The 11,551-nt window shown below is 46.5% G+C and overlaps 1 long non-coding RNA gene across 1 annotated transcript; it reads right to left on the bottom strand.

Annotated features, from left to right (window-relative positions):
* Window positions 1-200: 200 nt before the first annotated feature.
* On the bottom strand, window positions 201-8,168 carry LOC112548695. The gene is made up of 3 exons (XR_003092325.1): window positions 8,063-8,168; window positions 3,403-3,520; window positions 201-328 (listed from the first exon to the last, which is right to left on the bottom strand). It is a non-coding gene; the product is annotated as an uncharacterized LOC112548695 (long non-coding RNA).
* Between the last annotated feature and the right edge of the window lie 3,383 nt (window positions 8,169-11,551).

The raw sequence follows: 11,551 nt of genomic DNA, 5'->3' as shown, positions 1-11,551 counted from the left end.
TGAAAAATAGTGTATAAATAGTAAAGAAATAGATATGGGGCTGCAGAGAAGGAAAATCCAGACTACGTTTTTCTATTTTTCCATTCACTTAAGTTTTTTTAAATGAATGACTTTTTTTTAATTAGAAAAATCATGTAAATGCATGACCATTTTTAACTTTGAAATAAACATTTGAAATTCATATAGTTCCTTCCAGATGTGGCATGTTTTTTTTCATAGGCAGATTGGCATGGCAGTCTGTGCAGTTTGGGGGTGGGTGGGAGAGGTGATGATCATGCCTTAGCATTGGTATTCCTTGCTTGGGTGCTTTTCGGGAATGATGAGATTACTGGAAGACAACAACAGGGTGGATTGGTATGGGAGGTCCAATGCTTGTGCAATGCTTGTGTTGCCCCCAATCCCAGTATACAGGGATCCTGGCTAGCCAGACTTCTGAGGGGGCAGCACCTTTTGGTAGCTTTGCAAGAAAGACTGCCCTCCCCCACCCACACACACAGAGTAACCCATCCCAAACCCAACAAGAAAAAGCCTCAATACTGTGCCAGGGGAGAGTCAGAGAGAAGGTTTAACATTTGAAAGAGAGCAATTAGCAACTTCTCAGGCTATCTTAAGCCTATTCTTGTGTTTTGTTTTTTGCATCACCTCTACCACACCTTCCCTCCACCCCCATCCCAGTGGCTCCCTGGCCGGGTGGGTGGGGAGGGGCAACTCGTCCTGCTGTCCTTGCACCGCTGGCCAAGTCCCCTGTGCCCATACCTGCATGCAGGCCTGCTGGGAAGTGTGGTGATTGCTGGGCAAGGGCTGGAGTAGGGGGCTCAGGATCCCTACTGGGTGGGAGGCAGCTGTCCTGGGCATGGGGATCCCCATGACCCAAGAAATTTTAATCCACCTCTACCCCCCAATCTGCGATGCTGATGTTACTCGGCTTGGGCATTTGTCCTTGTCTGCTGTTGCACTGAAGGATACAAAAGACAGGAAGCAGATCATTCATTCTCTTTTACATAAAAATCCTTTAATCTGTTATTCACCCTTTTATATTTTTTCATTAGTAAACACATGAGTGAGTTACATTTGTAGAAATCAGAGCACAGAAGTATTCACAGTTCCATCTAGGGCCCCCCTGCTGCAGGACATTTGGCAGACAGGGAACCCCAACCCAATTTCGGCAGTGGTGCCCCATAGTTTGTGGCAAGCACCCCTGCAGGGCAGAGACAATTAATGGAGGGGATTTTTAATGAGAAAAAAACATGTAAGTGGAGCACCATTTTAATGTTGAAATACAGTTTAGAAATTCATACAGTTCCTGAATTGATGTCTTTTCTTTCATAGGCAGACTGGTGGGTGGGTGGCAGGGGAGGAGGGAAAGTGGCACTCATCCCGCTGTCCTGTGATTATTTCTAATGATTACTATGAAAGAGGGCAAACCCCCACCCACCAGATGCTGAGACTGACAAGGCAAGTGACCCCATAGTTTGTTCTACATTGGCATTTGCGTAACTTATTAGCTTTTAGTCACAACTAGTGTGGAATAGTTATAGTATGTTAACTAGAGCAACAAAGAATTATTTTTTGTCATTCAAAAATTAAAATTTCTGCAGGTCAAGTTCTCAATGTTTGTGATCTGTAATAGTCAGTTTTTTACTTTTGAGAGGCAGCTGTATTCTTCTGAAGTGTTTTGTGAAGTGTTGCATTGTATTTTTCTGTGTTTCTGCCTTTGTGTTTTGTGAAACTAGTTGGTTGATTTTCACTAGTACCTTGACAGTGGCAACATTACTCCTTGAATCTTTATATTTGCATCTTTGTCTTTGCGTTATTGTGTTTGTGTTTTTTGCATTTTTGTGCTTGTGTTTTTTATGCATTTATTTTCATGCTTTCTGTGTTTGTGTTTGCAATTTTTCCTTGCTTGTGTTAGTGTGACTGTATGCTTTGTGAATACTTATTTATAGCAATAGTCGCTTCATCAGAATGTATGGGAAATGTACTCCTTATACAGAAAGAAAAAAATGGAGGACCAAGCCAATACCTGCTCAACCCTCATGCACAGTTTGGTGTACTACCCCTGCAATAGCGGTGGTGCACATACCACCATCATTATCTCGTCTCTTATGTGCTCCCCCCCAGCCCCTGTGCCCAGCCCCCTGCTCGAAACTGTGCAGCACAGCAGCAGCAAATAGCAGCCTTCACCCACCACCACAGGTGCTAAGACCCACCAGGCAGTAGGCAGGAGGGAGGGCCTTCACCCACCACCCTGGGTGCTAAGATCCACCAGGCAGAGGGGAAGAGGGAGGGCTTTTGACCACCACTCCAGGTGTTAAGAGCCACCAGACAATAGGCAAGAGGGAGGGGCTTTGCACACCACCCTGGGTACTAAGACCCATGAAGCAGTAGGCAAGAGGGAGGGCAGTCACCCACCACCCTGGGTGTTGAGACCCACTGGGCTATTTAATATTTGGCATAAACATGGAGAACAGAAGTCAAGATTAAATGCTTATTTATAGCAACAGTTGCTTGATCAGAATGTCTGAAAAGGTAGGACCTCAACTAGAAAAAGGCACTCAGACCCACCAGACAGTAGGAACAAGGGCCTTTTCCCACCATCCCAAGTGCTAAGACCCACCAGGTGATTACTCTGATTATTTCTGATTAGCTATAGTATTTGAACTTGAGCAAGCTGACCCTTGACGGTTACCAGAGGTGGTTGCACTCCACAAGCTACAAAACAGTGCAGTCATTACTATGACATGGTGACTAGAGTATTCTTATTATAATTTATGGTTGTTACTTATTATTATTAATGTAATAATTACTGTAGACAGACTTACTTGGGCTCATTGTCCTCACAAGATACAAAATAGCACAATCATTAGGCAATAGGCATCCACCAAGCAGGCATGGGCTTGCACTGCAGATCTTGGGGCAGGCACCAAAGGAAAGCAAACAGCAAGGGAGGGAGGCTGACAAAGGCAGACACCTGAGATATTATTATTATTATTATTATTATTGGTTTTGATTACCATTAAGAAAAGACATTATCCCAATACCAATGCTTCATTCTAATTCTCTTGCTGTATCTACTGGACAAAATGAATGCCCAACAGTCAGCTAATTGTTGCCCAGCACCCACCCATGACTTTGTGTTCTTTTGTATCTTGAGAGTACACGGAGCTCAAGTAGCAAAATAGAAGCAGGCATCTGGATGTTTTGTACCAGTAGAGTATGCAACAGTCAGATAATGGAGAGTACACAACAGTCATACAACATGGAATACAATGAAGTAAAATTTTTTGGGTATGTTTGATTCCCCCAGGACTTATCTAAAAAAAAACCCAAAAGGAACATTGCATCCAGCATCTTTTAAAAGAGTTAATGAAACATAGTTGAATAAGTAGTTGCTTGGGTTACCTGAACATTTGTAATTTTTCAGCATTTCAAAATCTTGCACAGTGTAGGCCAGGAGGATGAGCAATAGTCATCCCTGGAAGTAGGACATGCACAGCATGCTTCACAGATAGTTCTTACCCTGACCAGAGACAAAAGCATTCTAATTATTGATAAATACTAGTATATTAATATTAAAACAAAATACAAATTTTTCAGGGGTATACATTGTAGCTGTGTTGGTCTAAGGACATAGGCAGACAAGGTTCTTTGGGTGAATCTGATATCTTTTATTAGATCAACTTAAATAGTTGGAAAAATTTTTTAGCAAGCTTTCAGGCTGGAGAAAGCTCTGCAGTTGGTGTGTGCTCTTCCTGGATGGAATGAATAGTAAAAAAGCCAGCGGCTGGGCTGGTATGCATGCAAGATAGGCAGTCAGTGAAGATGTTAATTGAGGAGTCAGTGGGTGAGAGACAGGCTGGTTGGGGGGGAGAAGGCAGATGAATGTAGCAGTTGAATAGTGGAGAGGTACCTGGGGAGTCAGATGTCAGGCAGGTTATAATGCGTCATAAATCCAATGTCTAAATTTAGTCCGTGATTTTTAGTATCCAGGAGGTTGATGAAGTGGAGTTCATAGGCTCGTTTCTGGGAAGTGTTTTGTAAGTTTCCTTTGAGGATCAGGACTGAGAGATTGGAGAGAGAGTGGTTTTCTTGTGAGAAATCTGCCCCAACAGGTAATTGGATATTCCTGTCTTTGATAGATTCCCAGTGTGCATTCATTCTGGTGCACAGTTGTTGTTTGGTCTCTCTTATGTATTTTCCATCAGGGCATTTGGTGCATTGGATGAGATACATTACATTTCTGCAGGTGCAGCTGTAAGATGCAAGGAAGCTGATGGCTCTGTTGTGGGGGGTAGTAATTGTGGGGGGGGGGGGGGAGATGTGTTGGGAGGTTTTGCATTTCTTGTCATGGCATGGTCTGGATCCTTTTAGTGTGTTCTGGGCCTGGGGAAGTTTGCTTCTGGTGATGAGGTTAGTGAGGTTCAGTGCTTGTTTGAAGGCTAGGATGGGTGGAGGATCTGGGAAGATCTCTTTAAGAATAGGGTCTCCTTCTAGTATGGGTTGCAATTGTTTGAGGTTTTTCGGTATGGGTTTGACGGGGGTGATATGTCACAACCAGTGATGTGCGATTCGTGGGAGTTCTGCTTCTGTACTGCAGCAATTTTTCATGTGGTATCCAGGTGGCTCTTTCAAACGTGCAATCAATCTCTCCAGAGGAGCGTCCTTGTTGGGTGAAAGCCTTTTTAAGATTTGTGAGGTGGCAATCCCAGGTGTTCTCAGTGTAAATTTGGTGGTATCTGAGGGCTTGGCTGTATATCACATGTTTCTTGCTGTGTTTAGAGTGATTGCTGCTTCTGTGTAGATATGTATGTTGGTCTGTGGGTTTCTTGTATGACGTGGTCTGTATTTTACCATTCTGGATACTGATCATCATGTCTAAAAAGGAGGTGTTGGTGCTGGAGTATTCAAGAAATTGATAAAGGGATGATGATTGCTGAATTTCTGATGGAACTCAATCACAGATTGCAGGCTTTCAGTCCAAATGATAAAAATGTCATCAATATATCTTAAGTATAGCACGGGTTTAATGGTGCAGTCTTTGAGGAATTCTTCTTCCAGGCGGCTTATAAAAAGGTTGGCATACTGTGGGGCCATTTTGGTGCCCATAGCTGTGCCCATGGGTTACAAATTTAAACCATGGTTTACAAACTTAAAATTATTATTCTGTAACCCGGGTGGCAGCCCAATAGTTGCCACCCCTGCCCAATATCAGGGATGGTGTGGTAAGAGTGGGGCAGGGCTTCCAGCCAGCACCAATTTACTTTCCAGCCGGCCCCTGCTCCCCACAGAGCAGCCCCTGGTCCCAAGAAGCTCTAACATTTAACTGATTTAACTATTTACACTTTATTTACAAAACAAGGATAATAGGAAAGGTTATTTACAAGTGAACTTAAATGGAATAACCAGAATCATAAAACAAACCAGAATGCATTAGTCAACCCTTGACTCAAGAACCACAGGTAGGATAACTGGCAACTTTCAGCCACTGCTGAGATGCTACCACAAGGAAGCAAAGTGCTCACTCCCAGCAGCTCCAACAGGCTTCCCAATAAGCGACAGACTGCAGCAGGTTAAGCTCTTCTGGTCTGATCAAATTGTACCAAAACTCAACCCCCCAAAAGAGGCTGAAGGGTGACCCTCCATGGCAACAAAAAAGGCAAGCAGCAAGCAACATGGCAGGCTCCTGCAGCAATCAGCATGACCCAAGCACAAAGCTCAGGGACTCCATCCAATGACAATCAGCTGCAGAATAAGGGACGGGACTGAGTTCCCTCTGGGGCAGTCAGTGGCACAGGGTCAGCAGCACAGGTAGCTCCCAGGGGTCATTGCTCTAAACCCCTGCTCCAGATGACTGGCCAGGCACCCTACATGCCTCACGGCTCGTCAATCCCGCTCCGAGTGCCGTGCCGGCCTGCGCCCCAAGCTCCTGGGGACCCTCATCCTGCCGCTCTGCTGCTCCTCAGGATCCCATGCCTTGCCTGTTGCTGTTTCACTTCCCCAGGGAAGGTAAGGGGTTTCCTCAACTCACCAACCCAGCTCCCTACTCTGGATAAGGATGCTGCCTGCACTCCTGGTCACTGCTTCTTCTAAGCAGGGGCCAGCGTAGCAATTGGAGTTGAAAACAGGAGGGAAGGAAGGAATTTGGGGAGGGGGTGGGTTGTAACAGACAGAGTATAGGAATTTGTATTGGAAAACCACCATGAAGTGCTTCCTGAGCTGACCTCGAGTACACTATTCACTGGATAGCAAAGCGAGTCTACAAGCTGTGAAGGAAGATGTAGCAAGTTGATGTTTCACCAGCCTGGGGGCAAAACAGGTTGGAGCTGCCCAACAGGGTAGGGGGAGCATGGTGTGGGAAGAAGGGCAGCTCATGTTGCTGCATGGCCGTGGAAGGGGGGGGGGGCGTATGCCCCCCAGAACTGTGCACTGCCACTGTGGGTCTTCATGCTGTGCATTACCCTTCATCTTCCTTCACACACTGAAATCCACCCACACTATTTACTTCAATGTTGAAGTAAACACAACAAAGCACCCCCACCCCACCCCCCCGCAAGGCACAGCCTCATATCAGGTCTCACTTACCAATGTGTAAAGGTGCCAGTTGTGGGAGACATCATAATGTCCTCTTTCAACTCCCACATCACAAAGCAGTTCGCATCATGCACTCAAATGCTGCTCTGCACCCAACTTCAGCCTGCACTAACATTAGCATTACTGTGCCCCCAGGGGCAACACTCCTCTGTTACCAGTTTGCCCGTCATTTTGGGGTGCGCTCATTTATTAGAGGTACTGTGGGAGGGGGGGTTAGCTTTGATAGTCTTGGCCTTCACCTCCTGTGTCTTTTCTGACTCTGGCTTGCCCCGTCTTGATGATTGTAGATGTTATTAGTTGGGAGGTAATATCTACCGCAGTAGGCTACCAGCAAACCCTAACCCCTTTTATATGAGGTCCCGCCCTTTTGTTGCCTCCTGATGCAAGTGATTTTGTGTGACACTTCAAACTACACTCTGTCATAAGTAAGTAACTCCTTTTATTGTCCTTTGAGTGTTGTTACACTCTTAACCATTACAAACCCCCCCCTTTTTTTTTCCCTTTAAGAAATGCCTTTGAAGTATTCTTATCTTCATTGATGCCCTGATCAGATCAGTCCATCTATCTTTCAAAGGTGAATCAGGGATTGCCTTGAAACTTCTGCCCTTAACTTTCAGGTAAGTAAAAAAAAATTTTCTCCTTTTTTTTTTTTTTTTTTTTTTTTGTTTGTCTGCAAGCCTTCACTGGGGATAGTCAACAACTAAAAATCCAAAATCAAAGGTAAGGCATCCTTATATTTTCATTGCACTCCTGTCTCTCCTCTTTCACTGTCTTATTATTTTTTTTCCAGGGGATCTGCTCCTGTCCCCACTTCTCACAGCTTTTCCGCTTCCCTTCCTGGGTGATCCTTCCCTTGCTCGGGATACACTCACTGACTTTCTTCATCCAGCCCTCTCTCCCTCGCTGAACTGATATCCTAGCTTACCCCGTCCCTGTGGTCTTCTCCTCCTTGAGGAAAGCCTGCCCCTTTTTCTCCACTCCTTCCTGCTGCGTGGTTCTCTCCCACGGCTCCTTTATAAGCAGGGAGCAGCTGCTTTTAAAACGCTGCTCTCCTGGCTTGATTGATTTCTCCCCACTGACATCGTCCCATGCCAGTATTTCTCCACACATCCTCCCCGTTAAGACATCACTAGGTGCCTTTAAATTTTTGTATATCATGGGGTTTGTGTTATTGGGTTGTCAGTCACCGTCAAGTGTGTCTGGTGTCATTGGAGAATGTGCTTCTTGGTGACATTGGGAGAGGAAGTCAGCCACAACATTGACTCATCCAGGCCTAAATTCGATATCAAAGTGAAAGGGTTATAAGGCTAGTGCCCATCAAGTGATCCCAGCATTATCTGTCTGGGTGGTTTTTAGCCACTTCCGAGGTGCATGATCAGTGACTAATATAAACTTTCTTCCTATGAGATAGTAGCGAAAATTTTCCACCCCCCACTTGATTGCGAGACATTCCCTCTTGATTGTGGTGTACCTTTGTTCTTGCGGTTGGAGTTTCCTGCTAGCATAGGCGATAGGGCGTTCTACACCATCTGTCTCTTGTGTCAACATGGCCCCCACAGCTTGGTTGGATGCATCGATCTGTAGGATAAAAGGACGCCTAAAGTCAGAAGTGTGTAGTACCACCTCATTACATAAGGCCTGTTGTATTTTGTGAAAAGCTTTCCAATGTTCCTCGTCCCACTTTAAGGGTTCATTGCCCCGTCCCTTCAATAAGTCGGTCAATGGTGCTGTTACTTTTGTGAAATATTGGCTAAACCGACGATAATAACTAGCCAATCCCAGGAAGTCCCTCAGTTGTTTTCGTGTTTGGGCTGGCGGGTAGTCAGGATAGCCTCTATCTTGTCCGTCAAAGGACGAATACAGCTTTGGCCTACCAGGAACCCAAGATATTTCATTTTGGCTTCCCCTAGGGCACATTTTCCTGGGTTGGCTGTAAGGCCAGTTGACCGTAGTTCTTGTAGTATTGCTCTCAGGGCATTTAAGTGGTCTCCCCAATCATTGGTATAGATAATGATATCATCTATATAGGCTGCAGCGTAGCATTGGTGTGGGGCTAAGACCCAGTCAATTAGCCTTTGGAAGGTTGCCACAGCTCTGTGAATCCTGAAAGGCATATGTTTGAATTCATATAAACCCCAAGGGGGGCCAAAAGCCATTTTCGCTTGGTCTCCTTTCCTCACAGGGATTTGCTAGTACCCTTTGGTCAAATCTAAAGTGGTAATGAATTTCACCCTTCTGATCCTCTGTAACAACTAGCTTATTTGGAAAACTCATTGAATTTCAAAATCACGTTCAGTTTTCTGAAATCTATGCATAATCGCAGCGTACCATCTTGCTTGGGCACCACTACCAGCGGGCTCCACCAAGGGCTCTGTTATTACTCCTTGGGCCAGCATCTTATGTCTTGATCAGTTCATACAGATGATAGGGTATCCTCCACTTCCCTCTCACCACTTGTCCGGGGTGATAATGCGGTGGCTTATACCTTGGGCACAACCTGGACTCTCATTAAACACATTGCTAAACTCTTTTATTAGGAGTTTTAGTTGTTCCTTTTGAGTCTCTTTAAGTTGGGCCCCCAAGTTTACTTCTTTGTTAGGGTTCTGTACCTTCATTGACTCTGCTCTACTGTCGGGTTGTTCTTCCAGGGAGGTTGCCAATAGGCCCTCCAGTTCATTCCACGGCTTCAGTAGGTTAACATGGAAGATCTGTTTTTCTTTCTTGAGTCACGGGCAGAGTACCTCATAATCAACTGGACCCACTCGCCTACGTATTTCAAATGACCAACATGTCAAGAACTTACTTGTGGCACTAGGGAGCATAACTAACACCTTTTTCCGTTCGCATAATTCTTGTTCTTGTGTTCCTTTGTCATAACTAGTCTTTTGCTTTTCTTGGGCTTGCCTAAGCTGGTCATGAGCTACTTCTCCCGCTCACTGCAACCATCTTCTCAATTCCCTGACACATTTGGTTGGTTTGACCCCTTGGGGTCCTCCTTTTTCCTGACCCTCTCATACCACGTCCAACAAACTTTGTGGTTGATGGCCATAAGCCAATTCAAATGGGGAGAATCCTAGGGAAGATTAGGGGGCCTCTCTCACCATGAACAACAATGGAGGTATTAACAAGTCCTATTTCCTGGGTTCCTCTTGGGCACACCTTCTCAGCATGTCTTTCAGCGTCCTGTTAAACCTCTCTACCAACCCATTAGTTTGAGGGTGATACACAGCAGTCTGTAAGTGCCTTATATTTAATACTTGACATAAACGGTGCATCACATGGGACATAAAATTCGTCCACTGATCTGTAATAATCTCTCTGGGTGTTCCGAGCCTCAATATCCACTTGAGGAGTTCCTCTGTGACTTGAGATCCTGTGACCGTGCGTAGAGGTATCGCTTCTGGGAACCTGGTTGCATAGTCAATCAGGACCAGTATAAATTGATGTCCCACTGAACTCTTTGGTAAAGGCCCAGTTATATCTAAGGCTATCCCAGCTCTCCTGGCTTGATTGATTTCTCCCCACCGGCGTCGTCCCATGCTGGTATTTCTCCACAAGTACATTTCAAGGGTCTCTGTAATTCTATCAATGTGCTGCTTGTGTTACCTGTGTTTCTATATGGAGCTGTATCTCTGCCTTCTGCAAGTCCCAACCCCCAGTGAAGCTACCTTGCAGGACTCAGTTTCAATGGGGCTGGGTTTCTCCAGCCACCAAATCAGTCACACATACACACATACACATACATGCACGTGCGTGCACGACTTATATGACATGCCTGACCTGGCCGGGGTGATCATCATGTACAGGCTGACACCCTCATATGCCAGGGATCAGTTCATTATGGTAACACTACTATGCAGTCAGACACAAGCACGCAGGTGAAAAAAATACCTCTGAATCAGGCTGGGTGCCCAGCTGACACCCTCATGGGCCAGCATTCAGTTCATTAGGACATGTCTGAGCCAAACTGAGTCAATCAGCCTATACAGGCTGATCTCTTTATGTGTCTCAAACTCAACACATCCCAAAATGTTGCCCTAACTGTCCTAGTAGTGATAGCCTCTTGATGAGATGACCAATGTTCCCTCTAAGGAGTAGCAGTCCGTGAGCGTGCCACCTTGGTCTGTGAGCGCGCTGCCTTGGTCCAGTGTAGGACATTTACCGAAGGGGGTTGAGGGCTGGGAGCTGGGGGCCAGAGACTGGGGCCAGAGGCCGGAGCTGGGGGCTGGAGGCCGGGGGCTGGAGCTGGGGGCTGGCGCAGGTTCCACTGGCTCTGGGGAAGTGCTCCACTCCCCGGCATCAGGGCCGGGGAGTGAAGCACTTCCCCGGAGCTCGTGGAGCCTGCGCCAGTCCCTGCCCCAGCCTCCATCCCTTCCTTGGTTCACCTCAGGGAGGAGCCACTGCCTGCCCCAGTAAAGCTCCACCAGCTCTGGGACACTGCTCCGCTCCCTGGCCCTGTCGCCATGTGCCTCCTCACTCCCCGAGGCTATCTGGGGGAGCGCAGCAGTGTCCCAGAGCTGGCGGAGCCTCACTGAGGTGAGGCAAGGCAGCGGCTCCTCCCCAAGGTGACGCAAGCCAGGAATGGAGGCTGGGACGGGGGGCTGGCGTGGGCTTCGCCGGCTTCGGGGAAGTGCTCCACTCCCCTGATGTTGGGGAGTGGAGCACTTCCCTGGAGCCAGCGGAGCCCATGCTAGGCTCCCACCCCCACCTTACCTAGGAGCTGACCTTCAGCTCCTCTCATGGTCTTGAAAAGGCTGTGTGTGGCCACACTTTTACTTGTTTGCGACTGCATATGTGTGCACCTTAGAGGGAAACTTGGAGATGACCCCACCATATTTTAGGGCTTTACAGGGATCTTTGACATAGGTAAAAGAACCGTTGCTGCAGAAAAAGTGGGGAAGGGAAAGTAGAGAAGGAAAAATACACCTGGTTTCCACCAGTTTGACTATAAAAGTTATTT

This window comes from Alligator sinensis, unplaced genomic scaffold (assembly GCF_000455745.1).
Source record: "Alligator sinensis unplaced genomic scaffold, ASM45574v1 scaffold1315_1, whole genome shotgun sequence".
In the NCBI taxonomy this organism is placed as follows: domain Eukaryota; kingdom Metazoa; phylum Chordata; order Crocodylia; family Alligatoridae; genus Alligator; species Alligator sinensis.
This window is presented reverse-complemented; position numbering and strand designations above follow the sequence as displayed.